Raw genomic sequence first — 21,618 nt, 5'->3', positions numbered from 1 at the left:
CTCCCATACTCCACCGGAATGAGAAGAGGAAGGGAAGTCAACAGGAGAGCGCAGTAAGTTGACCTCAGCTACGTCGAATCCAGCTACGTTATACACGTAGCTAGAGTTGCATAACTTAGATTCCCCCAGCACCTCCTGCCTGTCAGCGGGCCCCGCCGATCAGCACCTCCCCCTCCCTCGCTGGGCCTCCCACCTGCCGCGGATCAGATGTTTCCTGGCATCAGGAGGTGCTGGGGGGGAGGAGGGAGGAGCGAGGGTACAGCGCGCTCAGGGGAGGGGGCAGAACTGGGTGGGGAAGGGACGGGAAGGGACTGGGCGGGGCAGGGCGGGAAGGGACGGGGCGGAGTGGGGATAGAAGCGGGGGGGGGGGCTTGGGGAAAAGGGTGGAAGGGGGGGGCCTGAGTACCACCCCCCCCCCGGCAGTTTAGAAACTCGCCACCTATGTCCCAGGCCCCGCACCCTCCTAGGGACAGCCCTACCTAACTTTAATTCATTTCAATAGGAGTTAGGCACCTAAATACCTTTGAGGATCTGGGCCTAAATCCCTCCTGTGATATACAGACACCCTTGTCTCCCATCTGAGTTAAGGATGCTTAGCAGAATACTCTGGCTACCATACCAGTCTGTTCAAAACCTACTGCTCCTAAATGAGCTCAGAGCACTTTTAAAATTGGTGTTGATTTTTCTTCCATGTAGTAGAAAACTCTGCACGCAAATGCATGTTTGTAAAGATGCTTTTTTAACCTTTATCCATTTCTGGAGGTGAAAGTTGTACTGTGGGATTTTAATGAGTCTTGTATCTCCTTATTTCTTAAATAAAAATATCAGGAGATGTTTAAATGCCCAGGTAGCGCGTTCCACCAGAATGATCAGTAACACTTTGCAGTAAGTGGCAAATCACTGTTAATTTCTTTGGAATTCACTGATAAAACATTAATCATAATGAACTCCTCTGGGGGAAAAAGGTCCCTATTAAAATGCAGCCAGTTAAGGAGATACAAAGCCCACCGTAAAGCAGAAGAGCTGCTTAGTGAGTGTACTCCAAATGGGTGTAGACCTGTGATTACCATAAGTAGTCACTGTTGACTTCCTTGGAAATTGTACACACCTGAAAAATCAGTCCTTAGATGTCTCTGCATTTCTGAGGTGGGCAGCTGTAGTCACATGTACCTGATTGAAGATGGTGACTTTAGTGACTAATATTTAATTAATACAAAGTTAAAGACTTCAAAAAGAGAGGTTGAGACAGAGTCACATCAGAATATGCCATCCTCCAGTGATTAGGGACACTCTGAGAGGTGGGAGACCCCAGTTCAAATTCCATCTTGTCATCAGGTAGAGGGGGAAATTGAAAGTGGCATCTCCCACATCCTGGATGAGAACGCTACCTACTTGGGGGAGTTAGCTGTGCTCAAAACACCCTAGCAGATAAGGCCATGCAGGCAAGTTAGCTGGGTCAACCCATATCTTCACATGTGGTTTTAGGATCGCAGTGGGGCTCAGTTGGGAGATATGCATGCATCTGTACGACAGTAGTGTGCATGCCCTCAGGAAGAAATTTAGGCAACTAGGGAATTTTTACATTGAAAATTCAGGCACTGCGTAAGTTTAGGTGCCTACGGATGTTTTGTGGATTGCAGTAACCCCTAAATCTGGGATTTAGGCACCTAAATCCCATTCAGGATTATTGTCTACAGTGAACTCTAGATCAGACGGTCTATGCTGTTTGCCTTACCTCTGTAATTGCATTCATTCACAGACCTGGATACACAAGTTATATTTTTGAAGTAATTTTTTTAACTGTGCCAGTAAGTACTGGTAAGTACAGCAAAGGCCATCAGTGAAGAAGAAGGAGGGAGAGATGACAGAACTGAAGGAGCTTTTCAGAATCCTTATGGTGCTTCTTGATCCAGGATAAGGGCGCCTCACAATATCTATCATGAGGTCTTTGTCATGTAGCAGATATAATGGGACATGAGGTGGGCATGATGGGAAGTTGCTGATAAATGTAGTTGTTATGTTCTTGCATAATCTGGTTGTGTTGGCCCATATCATCTGGAAGTGATGTCACAGACAGCATGGGATTACTGCTGGATGATGATTATGTGTGATTTTGTGTGATGATCAAGTGATTTGATCATTTATCTTTATTTAGTGGATGAGACTTCTGTACTGTTCCCATCACCCATCTCTTTCCTACCTGGAAATGGTTACTTTTTCATGTTAATGTGATGCTTGTGAAAAGCCTTGAATTTAGACCTGACTTCAGTGAGAGATAAGGTCACTCAACTCCTCACCACAGCAAGGGTCTTATAGCACAGATACTAACATCCCCTACTGATGTTAGTAGGGTGCACGCTCTTTATTCTTTGTAATGCCTCCTCTAGGTCATGTTCTCTCCATGCTCAGCTAGTGCTTGCCCTCTCCACTGAGCAAAGAGGTCAATTATTATGGTGGTTTTGTGAGATGGAACTGAAATCAGACTGCGAACACCAACTCATTTTACATAGGCCTGCAAGGAGAGACGTTGGATGGGAATGTCTTTCGATCACTGCCCTATGAGGATGGATTTGAAATGGTAACCTACAGGTAAAAAGCTCTTTATCCACTTTCCCCAAGAGTCCCCAGGAATTAATTTTTCAAAGTAGGATGAAAGTAATTTTAATGTGTCAGAGACAGAGAATGTGATCCAAGAGTTAATCCAATTACCAATCAGTAAGAAATAACAGAAAAGATCCGTAAGCCAGCTGGCCAGTCAGAGGGGTGTTGTGAAATTAAATTCCCTCCGCTAACCTTCCAGTTCTGTCACACCATCTCAGCACCAGCACGGGATTTATTTTTATTTTTGCAGAGGAAAAGGAAATCAGAGACCAGCTGCTGAAATGAAGTAGATTACTGATTCCCCAAACGCCACTGCCCCCTGGAATATTGTGATGACGAACATTTCAGTTTTAACTTGTGAATGCTCCAAAAGCGCCTCTCCTAGTATAAAGGCTGTGGCTGACTAACAGCCATTGAAGGTGAATGGTGACACATCCCCTCAGCAATCAGAAGCTACCAACATCAGTGCCTTCAGCGAGTGTTTCTGTGTGGTTATTTCAAGAGCAGCTCCTGGTGCAATACTAGAGTGAGAATCCCTTTGTTCAAGAGACAAGAGGATTATTTGATGCCCCTAGGTAGAGAGAGAGAGAAAAAAAGGCAGCATCTTTTACTGATGCCGTTCACTCTGGCCATTAATGCAGTCACTGCCCCATGTACTTTACTGTGATTACAGCATCTGCCTCTGCTGCTACTGCTTCGGCAGCACATACACTAAAACTGGAACAATACAGAGATAATGGGCATGGCCCCTGAGCAAGGATGGCACACAAATTCATGAAGCGTTCCATAGTTTTTATTGCTTCTGCCCCCATGCTATCTTTGCCTCTTTTTAAATTGAAGTAAATGTAGGAGCTTTGCTGCCAGAGGTTCTCTTTGGAACCTACCGCGGGGCCTCGGTCTTGGCTAGTCCTCTCTAGTCCATGCTCTACACTATCGGTTCTCAACCTGTTTACCACTGTGGGCCGCATATGCAGCTCTCTATGTGCAATGTGAGCTGCGGCCACACAATATATGTACTAGCCGTATAGCCCTGAGGATGTCACACGGTCCGCAGCTGTGGGCTGATTGGGCCACGGGCTGAGAACCATTGCTCTACACTCTACCATAGTCAGAGGAAATGAACACGTATGGTAAGATTTTATGAAGTGGCCATATGTCAGGGCACTATTCAGTGAGTTTCCCTTTCCTCTGGTGCGCAGGTGCTCAGAGAATGGCCTCTAAATTGATTGCTTGAGATGGAGAGGAGGAGAAAAAGCTTTTGGGAAGACAGGGCTCTGTAGCCTGGGTAATAGTACTTGACTGAGCCCCCAAGCTGTGGAATTTTCTGTGAATGTATCTTGTTTTCTTGTTGTAATCATCTTCCCTTGAGGAAAATACCTTGCTCCTGTGTAGCTACTGTTTACTGATGAGTCATTTCCACCAGAGTTCACCAAACTCATTTTTACTTGTGACCCAAACCCAGATTTGTACCAAAGTCTTCAGACAAGAAACACTAGTGCATTAATTGCCTATATCTTCTGTCTCCCTCATGTTGCTTTACTTTGAAATTCTGCCCATCTTCTAAGCATTGGGATTGTAAAAGACAGGGACACATGGCATGTCAACTGCTAAGGGCCAAGGAACTGCCATTTCAATTAAGCAAAATGTACTATGAATGCCCCTAAAACCAACAAGTGGACAACTCCAGAAGTTAAAAGAAAAACACTATTAATGCTGCTTCTCTTGAGAAATAAAAGCATTATAGAATCGCACATATCACTTATTTTTGTATTGCTTAATAGTCTATTGCACTCCATGCTGGCAGCCAACCTACATGATCAAAATGTGCTTACCCTTTTCCTTTCATCATTTTCCTATGTTTCTATGCTTTTGAACATTGAAGGTTATTGAGCTCTGCCTTTATTTTGAGGGGGTTTTTAAAAAATAATTGTCCTGTTAAAAATGATGTGATGGATAAAACTGCCAAGAAAATCAATCTATAGCATTTAGCACCAGCTCCTTTTTTAAATACAGCAACAAGGTTTCTTAACTGTTTGAAAAAGACTCTAGTCCTAGAGAGAGAAATTAATCTTCTATGAGTAACTGCCATTTATATTAAAAGACTAAAACAAAATGAGACACAGAAGATGGATTTGCCTGCACACTAATCAGCCTTTTCAATCATGCACAAAAAATGCTTTGTTTTGTAATAAAATAGTTACGATGGAGTTGTGGGGATGAGGGGCAGAGAGGAAGAGAGGCAAAGGTTGGATAGATACATTTAGCACTGTGAAGCGGTCTGGCTACAAATGATATTCCATTACATTGCCAGCCTTGCAGCACAGCCAGGGAGGTGGGAAGAGACGAGAACCATGATTGGTTTCGTTTGTAAGGTAGCTCCTGCTTATTACATTCCTAAAGCTTTTCTCTTTGGTTTTTTTCTTTTTTAAATTAAAAATTAGGGTTTTGTTTTTCCTTTTATTTCCTGTGGTTAGAAAAACTCAGGATCCTATTTCTAGGCAAATATCACAATATCCCGAACAAACACCCTCCCAATTAGCAAGCAAGGTCTAGTAATTTTCGACACTGCTAATTCATAACCTGGCACTAGCTAGTTCAGCCTCCCTGCTCCCAATACTAAAACAATTCACCATCTAGTTATATGTTTTGGAAGTGTTATATTTTATGGTACCCGTAGCTAGTGCTTTTATTACTTTGTAATCGCATATGACCTGCCAGGTCCTTATGTACTGAAACCCCTTAATTGTGAGACCACCTAGCAGTTAACTATTTAATGCTTTTATATATTGCAATTATTATTTATTACCATAGCACATATGAGTCCTAGTCATGGGCCAGGACCCTGTTGTGCTATGCACTGTACAAACACAAAACAAAAAGACAGCCCCTGCCTTACAATTAGAGCTGGCTGGGAATTTTTTAACTTTTCTCAGAAAATGTTAATTCATCCAAACAAAGGTTTTTTTGTGCAGTAATATCTATTTTGACAAAATTTTCATCAGGAAGTTTTCTCAGCTCCAGGATGGACTTTCTGGTCAAAACCAGAAAGAAGGACTGTAGCCCAGGAGTTAGAGCAGAGCAGGGATTTGAACTTGGGTTTCCTCCCATGGGTGTCCTAACCACCAGGCCAAACAGTCACTGTTTCTTTTCTGGCCCAATGAATATTTAATTATTTATACAAAGTGGAAAAATTTGAAACAGGAGGGACTGACTCTATAGCCTGGAGGGTAGGGCACTCGTCCAAATCAGGCTGATCAGCGGCATGGACCTGGGTCTCCCAAAGCTAACCATTGGCAATAGCCATAATAGGGTCTTGCTTTTCACGAAAGCTCTACTTTTTGTTCCAATATGGAGCGAAAACAAACGTTGCAACGTTGACATGTGTCTCGGAACAGTGTGTTTGCTTTCCATCCAGCCCTGCACGCAATCTGTTGGCTCCAATTTCACACACTGGATATGGTGCAAAATTTATAATTATTAATAGCATGCCTGGCATATTCTAACCAGTAAGGGCGAGGTTGGAGCTTTAGTACAGCCCTGAAAGAAGGGTGGTGTGTAAGCTGTACCAATTGAGGAGCAGCCCAGGGAGGCCTTGTTCCTCAGAGACAATCGTGTCAAAATGTGCCCTTTTTGCTGCTGAGTGTGTGCACGCTTCTCTGAGCAAGATGAGCAAGCATATGCAGGGTGTGTGAATATGTGTATCAGGGAACTGAGCGAAGTCCATGCCCTTTGCCCTCTGTTTCTGAGAGTGTTTCACTTTCTCAAGAATGACCACAACCCTCAGAGAGTCAGTTCTCTCCCTTGCCCCTGCAAGATAGTAATTAACTGCTGGCTTATGTGATGGAAAAATGTTATTGGTGTAGATCTGGAATGGGCAGATTACTTATGGTTGTTGAAGTCATGAGTGTGTGCCCTTTTCTGGCTGGAATCAGAAATGCTCTGCTGCATGTCATAGGTAAGGATCTACTTAAATTGTGGAGAAATCACACATTTTTTGTGGGTTGGTCACAGCATAAATAGCAAATTTCATGGATGTATACATACAGTATGTTTACAGCAAGTATTCTGCTGTACTACTGTTACATTTGTAAGTCCCCCTGGCTAAGGGATACTTCTGTATACTTTTACCCTAGTATAAAAGTACTCAAAAGACCAGATTTCATAGGGAAGACCACATTTCATGGCCTGTGACCCTTTTTTCATGGCCGTGAATTTGGTAGGGTCCTAGTCATAGGTCATATAAGGTATATCTATTCAGCAGTTTCACACCCGCGGTTGGCCCACGCTAGCTGACTCAGGCTCATAGGACTTGGGCTGTGGGGGCTGTTTAATTACAGTATAGACTTCCGGTCTGGGACTGGGAGTCGGGCTCTAGGACCCAGCAAGGTGGAAGGGTCCCAGAGCTTGGACTGCAGTCCAAGCCCGGAAGTCTACACTGCAATTAAACAGCCCTGCGACTGGAAGCCTGAGTCAGCTGGCATGGGCCAGATGCACGTTTTTAATTGCAATGCAGCCAAACCTGGGGTCTTTTGGAATGAGAGGATTTGAGTCCTGCTTCCACTGCTGCTGTGAAGTTTTGAGGGGTCATGGTGTACAGCATAGCAACAACTGTGAAATCCTGTGTGGATCGGGATCTAAGTAAAACTAACCCGGGAGAGTTTATTTAGAAATCCCTGTCATTTTCTTGCAGTGGTTTCACTGCAGCAGAGGGGTAGTTTTCTTGAATACAGTAAAAACATTTTAGAATTTAAGGCCTTTATAAATATTAACGCTATTTTGGGATGATTTCATAATGCAAATCTGGTATGTATATTTCCCATATTCTTAAAAAAACACATTGCTGAGATTTTTCTGAACCCTGGGAAGTTAATTATATTATACACTAATTGTATCACCTGTAAATCGAACTCTTTATTTTCTTGTACCAAAAGCAACCTCGTGCTCCTCCATTCTTCAGAATCACTCTGAATTGTATTATAGGACACACTCCAATAGCCATCCCTTCTAATTAGGGGCTATCTCACCCCACCGTCTCTTACCAAGATTATCTACATTAGTGACATCTGAAGATTTCAGATTCCTTCTCACACTGTTGTACAGTGTGCTGAGTTGTGGAAGCTAAAGCTGGCGAGCAAATGATTTTTTTCCTGCAAAAAAATTTTTAACAAAAACACACATTTTCCTTTTTTCGCCTAACTTTTGGAGGCGTTTGAGTAAAACCCCAAAACAAAACAAAAAATCCATTTTCAGCTACTGAAAATGGAAAGATTTCAATTGGAAATGTTGGAAGGGGGACTAGTTGCTGGAAATGGAATAACTTTTGGAGATTGGCTTTTCAGTTTTGCTACAGAAACCTGAATGTTTTTGATGAAAATGGAAGGGGTTTTTTTTGTGAAAGTGGCCATTTAGGGGAAGAAGGCAATTTCCATCAATAAAAAGCTTGACTGAAAATTATTCATTGACTCTGCCCTAGAGGTGGTTGCATTTCACTGGTGCTTTCTGAACCGTATACGGACTTCATCCTGCAAGGCTTGCATGACTCATCATTCTAGGACTGCAGTCGTTTTGGAATCCTTCACAATGAAAGGAGCTACATACATTTAATGCAATGTTATTTTTATCTAACTACAAACAGGATACAATGAAAACCAAGACAGAACTGTGTGGATTAGTTAGCAGGGGGAAAAAAGAAAAGGAGGACTTGTGGCACCTTAGAGACTAACCAATTTATTTGAGCAGAAGCTTTCGTGAGCTCAGCTGTCGCTCACGAAAGCTTCTGCTCAAATAAATTTGTTAGTCTCTAAGGTGCCACAAGTCCTCCTTTTCTTTTTGCAGATACAGACTAACACGGCTGCTACTCTGAAACCTGTCATTATGATGGGGAGAAAGAATCCTATACATATTCCATCTATAAGATAACATAGATGGCCGGATGAACATAAAAGGGCTCTGAATTATTTTGCTGCTTCCGTGGCTATAGAAACAGGGCACTTGGTTCTTTACATATAAATGTGTAGAAAGAACACTCAGTGGCTGTGTTTAGCTTCCTCCTCAAAATCTGTTCACAAAGCATTTGCACAAATCAACAGCAAAAGCTAAATCTAAAAATGAGACTTGTCCACATCACATGGCCCAGCTGGAAGTGGGACAGAGAACAGTCAAAATCACTGAGAGCAGCTATGCTTCCCTCAGTGGCGCAGTCTGGCCCAGAGCACCTACTGCACAGAGCTAGTACATTGTGCAGTGGCAAGCACTTAACCAAGAGGAAATCCTGACTCATTGTGCCAAGCTATAAGACAGCCAGGTAGCAGGCATCCTAGTCCCAGCCCCTCCCCTGTACAATGATACATGGAGCTAATACATTCAAAAAGGCTCACTGAGAACACTAACCTGCCATTCAGCTGGGAGTGGAAATGTTTAGGCTCAGGGAGGGTCGCCAGAACGGCTCATTCAAAGTGCTCTCCGTGATCAAAGAGTGGGATTTAAAAGATGCCAAACCACATGATAAGTTCTTCTACCCACCTTGTAACTTTTCAGGGAAGCACATGCTTCGAGATAATACTGTGGGCTTGCCTTGGTGATAAAGTCCACACAGCATATGTCAATGTGTTTGTGACAGCAGATCTTGTGTGTGTGTCCTTTGTCCATAACAGCGCCGACATATGGATATTTTGCTAGAAGACCTTTTTTTCCTTTCTTGCATATTTGATGGAGGTAGGTAAGTAAATCCATGCTAATGCCATTCCTTTGTCTTCAAACACAGACCAGTCTGTCCGTGATACCGTGATATGCCACTGTAGGGATAATGGGTACCTGGTATCGGAACTCTGGTCTTACAAAATGCCAGCAGCTTTCTCACACCAATGGAGTTTTGTTCCGTGGCTGTCTGGGCATTAAATTGACTTGACTGATAACAATAGACGGTCCCACTACTGGATTTGCTGTGCAAAAAAAAAAGAAGTGTACACGGTGACAAGATTCCATCCAGGAGTCTCCTGCTACAGCTCAACCAGGTGAGCTCAAGGAAAGCCTTTTGCTGGCAGTCCCAGTGGGCACTTTCTCATCCCGAAATCATTCTTAAACACATCACATCAGAACAGTTCATCAGTGTAGTCTTTGGCACATTGTCATGGATTCCCCCACTCCATCCCCTGACAACACAGAAAGACACTTTATTGTGGTGTGACTCCGTTTCTGCAGTTTCAAGGAGACCTTGTTGGGCAGCTGCCAGCATTCACCTTTTTATCATCTACAGCTGTTCCACAGCTCAGTTCATGTCCCTGAATTTTAATCTTCACATAGTGGTAGCTGTCCATAGTAAAATTCACTTTAATGTCTCCATTTCTTGCTGCAGTTGTGGTCTAGCTCATTCCAATGACTTCCTTCACTTTAGCAAGGCAGCTGATTCACATTCTGGTGATATCAGCTGGCTGGACTGTCCTCCTGCCTAAAGGCCACATTACCTGTCAGGATGATGATGTGCAGAGCATATGCAGAAGTCAATTCCTCTGAGCTTTGCCCTTAAAAGGTCAGCCACTGTCTATTTAACTTGCACCTTTTCCTTATAGACTGTATTTACTACCTTCATATTTATCTCTAATTTTTTTTGGTGGGAGGAAAAAAATGCAATTTAAACATTATAAAGTAGAGTAAAGACAGCAAAAGTGATCTGACAGCACTGAAGTAGAATATTAAGAAATGTTGTTCATGATGTGTTTTCTTAAACTCTGGCCATTTCACTGGCTGGATTAGAGAAGATACCTCACTTTCTGATCTCAGGTGTTGTCCACCCAGATGATTTGAATCTGCTGTGCTTTCATCCCACAGTCAGCAAAGTCAATAGTGTTGATTTACATCTGTGTGGATGAGATCAAAATCTGGCTCCATGTGGTTAAGTTGAAATGTCACAAACAAAATTCAAGGCTCTTGAAAGAAAACTGAGCTGCTTCTTTGTTTGTGTGTTTTTTTTGTCAACTCTTCCACCAAGCATGAAATATAAAACTAGAATTTTGCTTTAATTTGGAAAAATGCTACTGTGGAACCCTATGGAGGGGAAACAGGTTCAGGTAATTCCTATATGTTTCCTCTTGTACTGCGGACGGAGAGCATGGAACACATTTTCCCTTCATAAAGTATATGAAGCCTGGGGTGAAACACTGGTGCCCTTTGGTAAATATGTTGTTATGCCTGGGGTTGGGTGAAGCCTTGTTGAAGCTGGTAAGCATAACAGCTGCGCTTCCTTCAGGATAAATGTAAAAAGCAATTCAGGGTTTTGCTGGGAGCTGAATGCAATGCAGGAGCTGTATGAGTATTGTCTGATGGAACTGTGTATGTATGAGAATAACAGCAGAAACACCACAGGAGCAAATACAGAAGGCAGCAAGGAAGCACCAGAGACAGCCAAAGAAGCACATGTAGTATGACCCTGAAAAAAATATGAGAGCGAGCTTTTGGGTAGAGTGTTGGCTGGAAAGAGGTTTAGAACTGTGAGCAATGAAACTCTCCCCCTGTTTGATTCCTATTGTGTTCAGGGGAACAGGGCTTTTATATACATTCTTTGTAACAAAATAGGCTTCCGTCATATAAATACCTGACTCCATCATAAAATTCTCCTCATAATGGAAACAATCTGCAAGACCCTGAATATTGTCTGACTGCTCAGATCAAAATGGGTAACAATATAAACTGATGAGGTAAGCTACTGAATCTCTAGGAAAGGTAGAGAGATTTATACATTCACAGATTTTAAAGGCAAGAAGGAACCTATTGGATTATCTAGTCTCAGTTCCAGGCCTCAAATATTACTCAGTGATTCTTGAATCTACCCCATCAACTTGTGGTTGAGCTATATGAGCACCAATAACCTACAGTCAGTGCTGAATCTATCTTCCAGAACTAAGGAGACCCATTGTAACTGAGCCTCAGTTGCCATCATGGAATTACAGGAGTTCCTTCTTGGACACTTGGGGCAGCAACCTGATATAATTTCAACAGCTATAGCTAAAATGCAATATCTTGGGTTCTATATGCCTTATTATCCCATGTCTTACTAGTGTTCCTCTCAGACAAAAGTTAATTGGGCAAAACATTAATGTCCATCATCTTCATTTACCATAACCTACACAGATGTATATTGGCTGCACTTGCAAAAGTGCCAAGCTACAAATCTCATTAAAGTCACTGGGAGCTGCAGCAGGTTAGGACCTCTGAAAATAGTCCCATCCTGTGTGCAGTTAGTGAGACTGAACAATACTGGCTCTGATAGCGCTGTAATCTGCAGCCCTGAAATAGCTTGAAGATGACATCTAGGGTTAAGGGACACTTTTCTGTAGACCTGTTGGCTGAATTCTAGAATGGGCACGTGTGGTGTCTCGGATAAATGTTCAGAATGAGGCTGAGAGGAAAAGGGCCAAAACAATGAAGACTGGCATTGGGTTTTCGGCCTGGTGGATGAGCTCCACAGAAGAAGTGGAGACCTGGAAATGTATGTAGAACCAGTGAAGTGATGTTCTTAGTGGAGTGAAGGCCAAGATGCTGCTGGAATGTCTGAATTATCCAAGATACACACACCACTTTCTCATCTATGTCTTCATACCAAGCCTGTAGTTTATAGTGCCCATTTCTTTGTAAGCATGAAGGCATGGGGGTGTCTCTCTTGCAATTACCAAGTTAATGTGAGGTAACAATTGTGGGCCAAATCCTCAGCTGGTGTAAATTGGCACTGCTCCATTTAAATAAATGGGTTTACTCCAGCTGAGGATCTGGCCCTGAATTTTGATTTATCTGGTACAGTTTTTAAGCATCTGTCATCATATAGTATGTTCCAAGACCACAGTATATACAGGAAACAAAAGGGAGCAGGAGCTCCACTTTCCCCTGAAAAACTGTGACCTAAGAGTGCTTAGCAGTAGCAGTGGTGTGATGATGAAGCAAACCATCCAAAGACACACTTCTTATGGGGACACCGGTGACAGTCATAGAAGTGAAAACATTCATGCAAGGTTACAGGAAAGTAAAGAAACACATGGATACACAGCGCTATAGGTGAGATACAAATAGAGGCAAAACGTACATTACCTTACCGTTTACTAGGCTCCGTAGACACGACTCCAAGCAGCTCTCAGAAACAGAGAGCTGCACGGTGGCAAAGGCTGGATAAGTAAAATTGCCTGCCGACTTTGTGCTTGAGACCCAGCCCAGCAATGGGGGCTAGGAATGAAAAGATACATTGTTACCAAGCCAGAGGCCTGACTGACATATCAGAACAACCAATTGTAGCCAGCAGTAAACATAGTGTAGCCACCTTTCTAATTGCTGGTAACCAGACCTCCAAGGCCCACTCCCTGCCCTACGTCTTCCCCCAAACCCTGCCCCATCTCTCGCTGGATCGTCTCAAGGAGCCTGCCTGCAGGTAGGAGGTGGCCCTGGCTGAACTGGGACTGGCATGGGGAACTGGAACCTGGCACCTTCCCCCCATCCCGCGGTAACTGGACTTTTGAGGTTGATAGGTCCCCTTTTGACCAGATTTTGCTATCACAAACCAGGCACCTGACAATCCCAAATAGCACCCGGACACAAAAGCCAAATACCGGACTGTCTGTGTAAAACCCAGACAGGTGGCAACCCGACTAAAACTGCTCCAACACATGCTGAGCCTGGGCAGGGATAGACTTTGCCAAGACAGAGCTGGCTGCAGGGAGTCTGGTAGCAGGAGAGGATGCAGCTCCTGAGCTGCTGTCTGCAGCAGAAGGGCAGCTGCCAGTTTGTCTCAATGGACCTGAGAGGGGCTGCGTGGGAGCTGAGCCCGTTAGGCCTACCCTGCTCTGGGAGACAGAGAGTAGTGAAGGCTTCCTAGTAAAGGCCACCACAGCTATTCTCTGAGCCCCAACTCCATCAAGCAGCTAGGGCTGGGGGGGAGCTTTCTATGCTTTGCTGTCAAGTCTTTGAGGGAAGGAGTGTTTAATTATTTCCAGGGCCAGATTACCCAATAGGCAGACTAAGCACGTGCTCAGGACACCAGCAAAGCAGGGGCCACCAAAAAAAATGAGGGTTTTTGTTTTGAAAAAATTTGGTATTTGAAACAAACACCATTCTGGAACATGTGGATGTGTCAGAGACTGTAACTGATCACCCTACTCCTGGTGGTAAAACAGACATTGTTCTAGAAGGTGTGGATGTGTCAGAGACTGAACCGGCTCATGCTGTAAATAATAGGAGAAAAGATCCTGGTATGTGGGTTGATTTCAGTACCGATGATGTAGTTTATTGGATAGATCATGGACCAAATGACTGTCAGCACCACACTGGGCCATTTGAGAAATCATGTCGGACTTTTACCAGTGGTAAACAAACAAGATATTGTCCACAAAAAATATTTTTCGGCATGAAAGCGAATGGTGAGAAATACACTAGAGAATGGCTACTGTATTCACCATCAACAGAGTCTGTGTACTGTTTTGTTTGCAAACTTTTTGCATATAAACCTTCAACATCCTGGTTTGCTGCAGATGGATTTAGTGACTGGCGAAATACTGTTTTAATTGAACAACATGAAAATAGCACTACTCACAGAGATTCAATGTTGACATATTTAAATCGAAGACAGGGCTTTGGATTGACACAAAAATTGGAAGAACAAATTAAAGGAGAGTGTGAATACTGGCAACATGTCTTGCAGCATGTTATAGCTGTTATTCAAACATTAGCTGAATGTGGTCTGCCTTTCTGGGGATCAAATGACACATTTGGATCATTTCAGAATGGAAATTTCTTGGGATTGTTGGAGCTTGTGGCTCAGTCTGACCCATTTTTAGCAGGCCATATCTCAAAATATGGGAATGCTGGCAAAGGTAACCCATCATACCTATCCAAGACAATATGTGATGAACTCATTGGTCTAATGAGTGACAAAGTTCATTCAGATATTGTGGATGAAATAAATACTGCTTGGTACTGCAGTTTATCTGTTGACTCTACACCTGATCTTTCACATATTGATCAATTGAGTATTGTACTAAGATATGTGTCTCCCACAGATGGAAAACCAGTTGAACGATTTATAACATTCCTCAATTTGAAAAGCCGCATGGGTGAAGAAATGGCAAATCAAGTACTGCATTATCTGTGCCAAGTTTGCAAAATAGACTTCTCGAAGTGCAGAGGTCAGTCTTATGACAACGCTGCCAACATGGCAGGGCGTCATCAAGGAATGCAGAAGAAGCTGTTAGAACAGAACAAAGGCGCCATATTCACACCATGTGCTGTGCACTCTCTCAATCTTGTTGGCCGCGGTGCTGTTGATTGTTGACCGGTGGCAGTAAGTTTTTTCTCAACAGTCCAGTTACTTGATACATTTTTCTCTGCCTCAACACACCAATGGGCAGTTCTTAAAACATATTTGGGCCATGATCGTGTGTTAAATCTCTTTCTAATACTCGCTGGGAGGCACATGCAGTGGCAACTAGTGCAATTCTGGAATCCTACTCAAAGATTGTGGATGCATGAGAAAGTATAACTGAAGACCAATCGCAAAAGATAGAAACTATAGGAGAGGCAGAAAACATTGCAGACAAGATGCAAGAACTAGAGTTTGTATTCATGTGGTATGAAATTTTACAACACTTCTACCACACAAGTCAAGCTCTCCAAGAAAAAAGAATTGGATTTGAAAACCTGTGCAGACCTCTGTCAATCATTAGCAGATCACTTACACACTTTGAGGAATGATTTTGAAAGATTTGAAGACATATTGAAAGATGTCTTGCCTGATACTAACTACAAAGAAGCCCAGTCCCACAAGCGAATCAGGAAAATACAAGCAAATGATAGAAGTGCAACAGAAACAGCACTGAATCCTAGAGACAAATTTTGCGTATCTACTTACTTCGCTATAATTGATACACTTGAAGTTCAAACGAAGAGGAGAGGTGAAGTGTACAAAGAAGTATCAAGTAGATTTTCTTTTCTAAATGAAATGGACTTATCTGACTAACAATATTCACAAAGTTCCCAAAAGCTAGTTGACTCAAACCCTGTTGACTTGAACATGAATCTCTGTGGAGAAGTACGGAAGTTCCACTGTTATATGTGTGCAAAGTTTAATGAAACAGGAAAAATGAAATTCAGTCACATTGATCTTCATGACACAATACTGAAAGATGGAATACAATGTGTATTTCCAAATGTAGAGATCGCACTACGTATTTTTTAACATTGATGATTACTAACTGCTCCGCAGAATGCTCTTTTTCTCAGCTGAAAAGAATAAAAAACCCTCAGAGAACAACGTGTCAGGAAGACTTGATTCACTTTCCCTATTGTGTATGGAAGCGGACATGCTTCGTCGCGTCAGCTTCGATGAACTTATCCAAGAATTTTGCAATCAGAAAATCTAGAAAGAAGCTATTTTAATTTCAGCATACATGTAAGTTTTATGTCATTTCGAAAAATAAAATTTTATTTGACAGTATAGTATTCTTTTTATTTTGAATTACATATGGGGGGGCACCATAATTTTTTCAGTGCTTAGGGCCTCTAAAGGTCTTAATCCGGCCCTGATTATTTCCATGGGATTCATTGGCTACTTGTTTGTTTGTGTCCCCTGCCTGTTCCCTTTGTCCCTGTTCCCTTTTGTAATTTACTTCATCTTTCCCTGGACTAATTTTTTTTTAATCCTTATAATCTGTTCTTCCTTGATTCCCTGTAACTATAATCTGTAATGTCATAGAGATCATAGGGGCTGTCTGTTAGTTTATGCACCTCCCACATGACGGAGGGACTGAATGCAAGGAAACCAGGGCCAATTGGCTGTGAGATGGGTCACTGAGCCTCTGAGGAGGCAGGGGCTCTACCAAACTTGGGCAGCAGGGCTCCCCAGGAGGGGGCGACAGATCAAATGGAAAATACTACGAGCTGAAGGTTGTAGCTAAGAGATACAAGTCCATTATCCTATCTCTGACAGTGGCCTGAACCAGATGCTTCAGAGGAAATGCAGTATGTTTCAAGGAACCCTGCAGCAGGGCTAACCTGCCCCCAGAGAAAGTTGTCTCCTCAATCCGCGCACATAAGCGCCAACTCCATGGGTGCTCTGGAGCTGGAGCACCCACAGAGAAAAATGGGTGGGTGCTCTGCACCCACTGGCAGCTCCCCACCCTGCCCCCCATCCCAGCTCACCTCTGCCTCTGTCTCCTCCCCTGCGTGCACCGCAGCTCCCCCTAGCTCCCAGCGCTTGCTGCCGTGAAACAGCTGTTTCGTGGCGGTAAGTGCTGGGAGGGAGGGGGGGAAAGGGGGAACGCAGCATGCTTGGGGAGAGGCGGGGCCGGGATGGGGATTTGGGGAAGGAGTCCAATAAGGGCAGGGAAGGGGTGGAGTTGGGGCAGGGACTTTGGGAAAGGGGTTAGAATGGGGGTGGGGCAGGGGCAGAGTCGGGACAGGGCCGGGTGTGGGGGGTGATTGAGCACCCACCGGGCACTGGGAAAAGTTGGCGCCTATGTCCACGCATATAGAGGTTGAGGATTTATATCCTTCCTCAAGCTCTGGGTTTGTCTTTTTTAACATTTACTATCATAACTCTGAATAATCTTCTTCTCCCTATAAATACTGAATCCTTTTTTGCATCCTGCTAAGCTCTTGGCTGCAACGCAATCCTGTTGCAGCAAGTTCCACAGGCTAATTGTGCGTTGCGTAAGAAAGCATTTCCTTTGTTCGCTTCTGAATTTTCCATCTTGCTGTTAATTGAATGATCCCTTGTTCTTGTATTATGTCCCTTGTTCTTGGGCTCTCTGGTTCTCTGACATTAAAAGGGGGTGTGCTGGGAGTAAGGAATCTCCTATGCACCTGGTGTGAATGGGGACACCCAGGGAAAACAGCAGTTGAAAATGAAGTGGTAGACGAAAGCCCACACAAATCATCATAGCTGTGCAAAGAAGTTGCTATCTGTGAGAGGTGAAAGCTCTAGTGAACACATGAAAAATAGCCACTGCTCAGATGCCCGGAGCTGCTACAAAAATATAATTAGCAAAAAAAAAAAAAAAAGAATAGAGAAAGTGGAGCCTGGCTCCTATCATTATTACTCAGTCTTCTGGTACACAATGTATTTCCTTCCCCACGCATGAAACTGTACCTGAGTATTTGTTCCCATCTTTGCAGCATCTCTCTCCCTCTGTTCTGTGGCAGCCTTTGGGTTAGTCGTGTTCAGCTAGTTCTATAAAGGGCACTATAAACTGACTGGATCCCAGCATAGTTCCACTGCAGCGTTAGAAATTCCTCTGGGTCAATGCACAAAAGGCATAAATGCAATCCACTGAGGTAGTGTTCCTGGAGCTTAAATGGCATTTATAGACCTTGGCACAGGACAAGAAGCAGCTGCTGCAAGCACAGGTGTAGAATGACATTAGCTTTTAGTTGTTGTTGGTCTCTTAGTCCCCTATCTGTTCCTCACCAGATCCCACTACTCCAAACAATCGTGGTTTTTGAAACAGCCCCAGTTCAAGGGCAGCATTAATTAGAGAGTCAGGTTTATGGCTGTGATAAGCAGTGCTGGGGTAAGGTCACACCCGAGGGCTGCTTTCATTAAATTCTTTGAAATGTGGCAACAATTTAGTCCTTCCCGGGTTGCACCTGTTGGTTTCTAATGGACGAGCTTCAGGCTTCTAACAAAGCACTTGGTAGCTCTTCAGATGTGTGTGTCAGTGCGTGGGCATGTGTCATTTAGCCAGTATCAGCCGAGCATTTTAGCATGTTCAATCAAGCTGAAGGTCACACCCTTAAAAGCTGCCTTCCCTTCAGGAAACCGCAGTAGCGGTTTGCCAAGAACTTTTCTTAGAAGAATTCTATCAATGTTATGCTGAAAACTGCTCATGAATGAAAGACTGGCAGCAGTACAGCTGGTCTTGAACTGGATTTTGAATCACCAAAATGGAAGGCAGTTTGGCGATAGGTGTTTTTCATTTCTGTTCATTCTAGTTAAGCCCTGGTCTACACTAGGACTTTAGGTCGAATTTAGCAACGTTAAATCGATTTAAACCTGCACCCGTCCACACAGTGAAGCCCTTTATTTCGACTTAAAGGGCTCTTAAAATCGATTTCCTTACTCCACCCCTGACAAGTGGATTAGCGCTTAAATCGACGTTCCCAGCTCGAATTTGGGGTACTGTGGACACAATTCGATGGTATTGGCCTCCGGGAGCTATCCCAGAGTGCTCCATTCTGACCGCTCTGGACAGCACTCTCAACTCAGATGCACTGGCCAGGTAGACAGGAAAAGAACCGCAAACTTTTGAATCTCATTTCCTGTTTGGCCAGCGTGGCAAGCTGCAGGTGACCATGATGGAGTCCCAGAATCGCAAAAGAGCTCCAGCATGGACCGAACGGGAGGTATGGGATCTGATCGCTGTTTGGGGAGAGGAATCCGTGCTATCAGAACTCCGTTCCAGTTTTCGAAATGCCAAAACCTTTGTCAAAATCTCCCAGGGCATGAAGGACAGAGGCCATAACAGGGACCCGAAGCAGTGCCGCGTGAAACTGAAGGAGCTGAGGCAAGCCTACCAGAAAACCAGAGAGGCGAACAGCCGCTCTGGGTCAGAGCCCCAAACATGCCGCTTCTATGATGAGCTGCATGCCATTTTAGGGGGTTCAGCCACCACTACCCCAGTCGTGTTGTTTGACTCCTTCAATGGAGATGGAGGCAACACGGAAGCAGGTTTTGGGGACGAAGAAGATGATGATGATGAGGAGGTTGTAGATAGCTCACAGCAAGCAAGCGGAGAAACCGGTTTTCCCGACAGCCAGGAACTGTTTCTCACCCGAGACCTGGAGCCAGTACCCCCCGAACCCACCCAAGGCTGCCTCCTGGACCCAGCAGGTGGAGAAGGGACCTCTGGTGTGTGTACCTTTTAAAATGCTATACATGGTTTAAAAGCAAGCATGTGAAAGGATTACTTTGCCCTGGCATTTGCGGTTCTCCTAGATGTAGTCCTAAAGCCTTTGCAAAAGGTTTCTGGGGAGGGCAGCCTTATTTCGTCCTTCATGGTAGGACACTTTATCACTCCAGGCCAGTAACACATACTCGGGAATCACTGTAGAACAAAGCATTGCAGTGTATGTTTGCTGGCATTCAACCAAAATCCGTTCTTTATCTCTCTGTGTTATCCTCAGGAGAGTGAGATATAATTCATGGTCACCTGGTTGAAATAGAGTGCTTTTCTTCAGGGACACTCAGTATAGCCCATTCCTGCTGGGCTGTTTGCCTGTGGCTGAACAGAAATGTTCGCCGCTATTAGCCACAGGGAGGGGGGAAGGTTGAGGGGGTAGTCACGCGGTGGGAGGAGGCAAAATGCGACCTTGTAACGAAAGCACATGTGCTATGTATGTAATGTTAACAGCAAGGTTTACCCTGAAAGAGTGTAGCGACTGTTTTATAAAATGTGTCTTTTTAAATACCGCTGTCCCTTTTTTTTTCTCCACCAGCTGCATGTGTTTCAATGATCACAGGATCTTCTCCTTCCCAGAGGCTAGTGAAGCTTAGAAAGAAAAAAAAACGCACTCGCGATGAAATGTTCTCCGAGCTCATGCTGTCCTCCCACACTGACAGAGTACAGACGAATGCATGGAGGCAAATAATGTCAGAGTGCAGGAAAGCACAAAATGACCGGGAGGAGAGGTGGAGGGCTGAAGAGAGTAAGTGGCGGGCTGAAGAGAGTAAGTGGCGGGCTGAAGACAGGGCTGAAGCTCAAATGTGGCGGCAGCGTGATGAGAGGAGGCAGGATTCAATGCTGAGGCTGCTGCAGGACCAAACCAGAATGCTCCAGTGTATGGTTGAGCTGCAGCAAAGGCAGCTGGAGCACAGACTGCCACTGCTGCCCCTCTGTAACCAACCGCCCTCCTCCCCAAGTTCCATAGCCTCCACACCCAGACGCCCAAGAACGCGGTGGGGGGGCCTCCGGCCAACCAGCCACTCCACCACAGAGGATTGCCCAAAAAAAAGAAGGTTGTCATTCAATAAATTTTAAAGTTGTAAACTTTTAAAGTGCTGTGCTTAAAGTGCTGTGTGGCATTTTCCTTCCCTCCTCCACCACCCCTCCTGGGATACCTTGGTAGTCATCTCCCTATTTGTGTGATGAATGAATAACGAATGCATGACTGTGAAGCAGCAATGACTTTATTGCCTCTGCAAGCGGTGATTAAAGGGAGGAGGGGAGGGTGGTTAGCTTACAGGGGAGTAGAGTGAACCAAGGGGCGGGGGGTTTCATCAAGGAGAAACAAACAGAACTTTCACACCGTAGCCTGGCCAGTCATGAAACTGGTTTTCAAAGCTTCTCTGATGCGTACCGCGCCCTCCTGTGCTCTTCTAACCGCCCTGGTGTCTGGCTGCGCGTAACCAGCAGCTAGGCAATTTGCCTCAGCCTCCCACCCCGCCATAAACGTCTCCCCCTTACTCTCACAGATATTGTGGAGCACACAGCAAGCAGTAATAACAGTGGGAATATTGGTTTCGCTGAGGTCTAAGCGAGTCAGTAAACTGCGCCAGCGCGCCTTTAAACGTCCAAATGCACATTCTACCACCATTCTGCACTTGCTCAGCCTGTAGTTGAACAGCTCCTGACCACTGTCCAGGCTGCCTGTGTACGGCTTCATGAGCCATGGCATTAAGGGGTAGGCTGGGTCCCCAAGGATACATATAGGCATTTCAACATCCCCAACAGTTATTTTCTGGTCTGGGAATAAAGTCCCTTCCTGCAGCTTTTGAAACAGACCAGAGTTCCTGAAGATGCGAGCGTCATGCACCTTTCCCGGCCATCCCACGTTGATGTTGGTGAAACGTCCCTTGTGATCCACCAGAGCTTGCAGCACTATCGAAAAGTACCCCTTGCGGTTTATGTACTCGGCGGCTTGGTGCTCCGGTGCCAAGATAGGGATATGGGTTCCGTCTATAGCCCCACCACAGTTAGGGAATCCCATTGCAGCAAAGCCATCCACTATGACCTGCACATTTCCCAGGGTCACTACCCTTGATATCAG

At 44.4% G+C, this 21,618-nt stretch overlaps 1 long non-coding RNA gene across 1 annotated transcript; it reads left to right on the top strand.

Annotated features, from left to right (window-relative positions):
- LOC311518569 lies at nt 1-20,569 on the top strand. Its single transcript, XR_014711027.1, has 3 exons — nt 1-53; nt 2,388-2,589; nt 20,068-20,569. It is a non-coding gene; the product is annotated as an uncharacterized lncRNA (long non-coding RNA).
- The last annotated feature ends 1,049 nt before the right edge of the window (nt 20,570-21,618 follow it).

This window comes from Lepidochelys olivacea (genome assembly GCF_965140295.1).
Source record: "Lepidochelys olivacea isolate rLepOli2 genome assembly, chromosome: 3".
Taxonomy (NCBI): domain Eukaryota; kingdom Metazoa; phylum Chordata; order Testudines; family Cheloniidae; genus Lepidochelys; species Lepidochelys olivacea.
The sequence above is the reverse complement of the archived record's forward strand: the minus strand, read 5'-3'. Positions and strand labels throughout refer to the sequence as shown.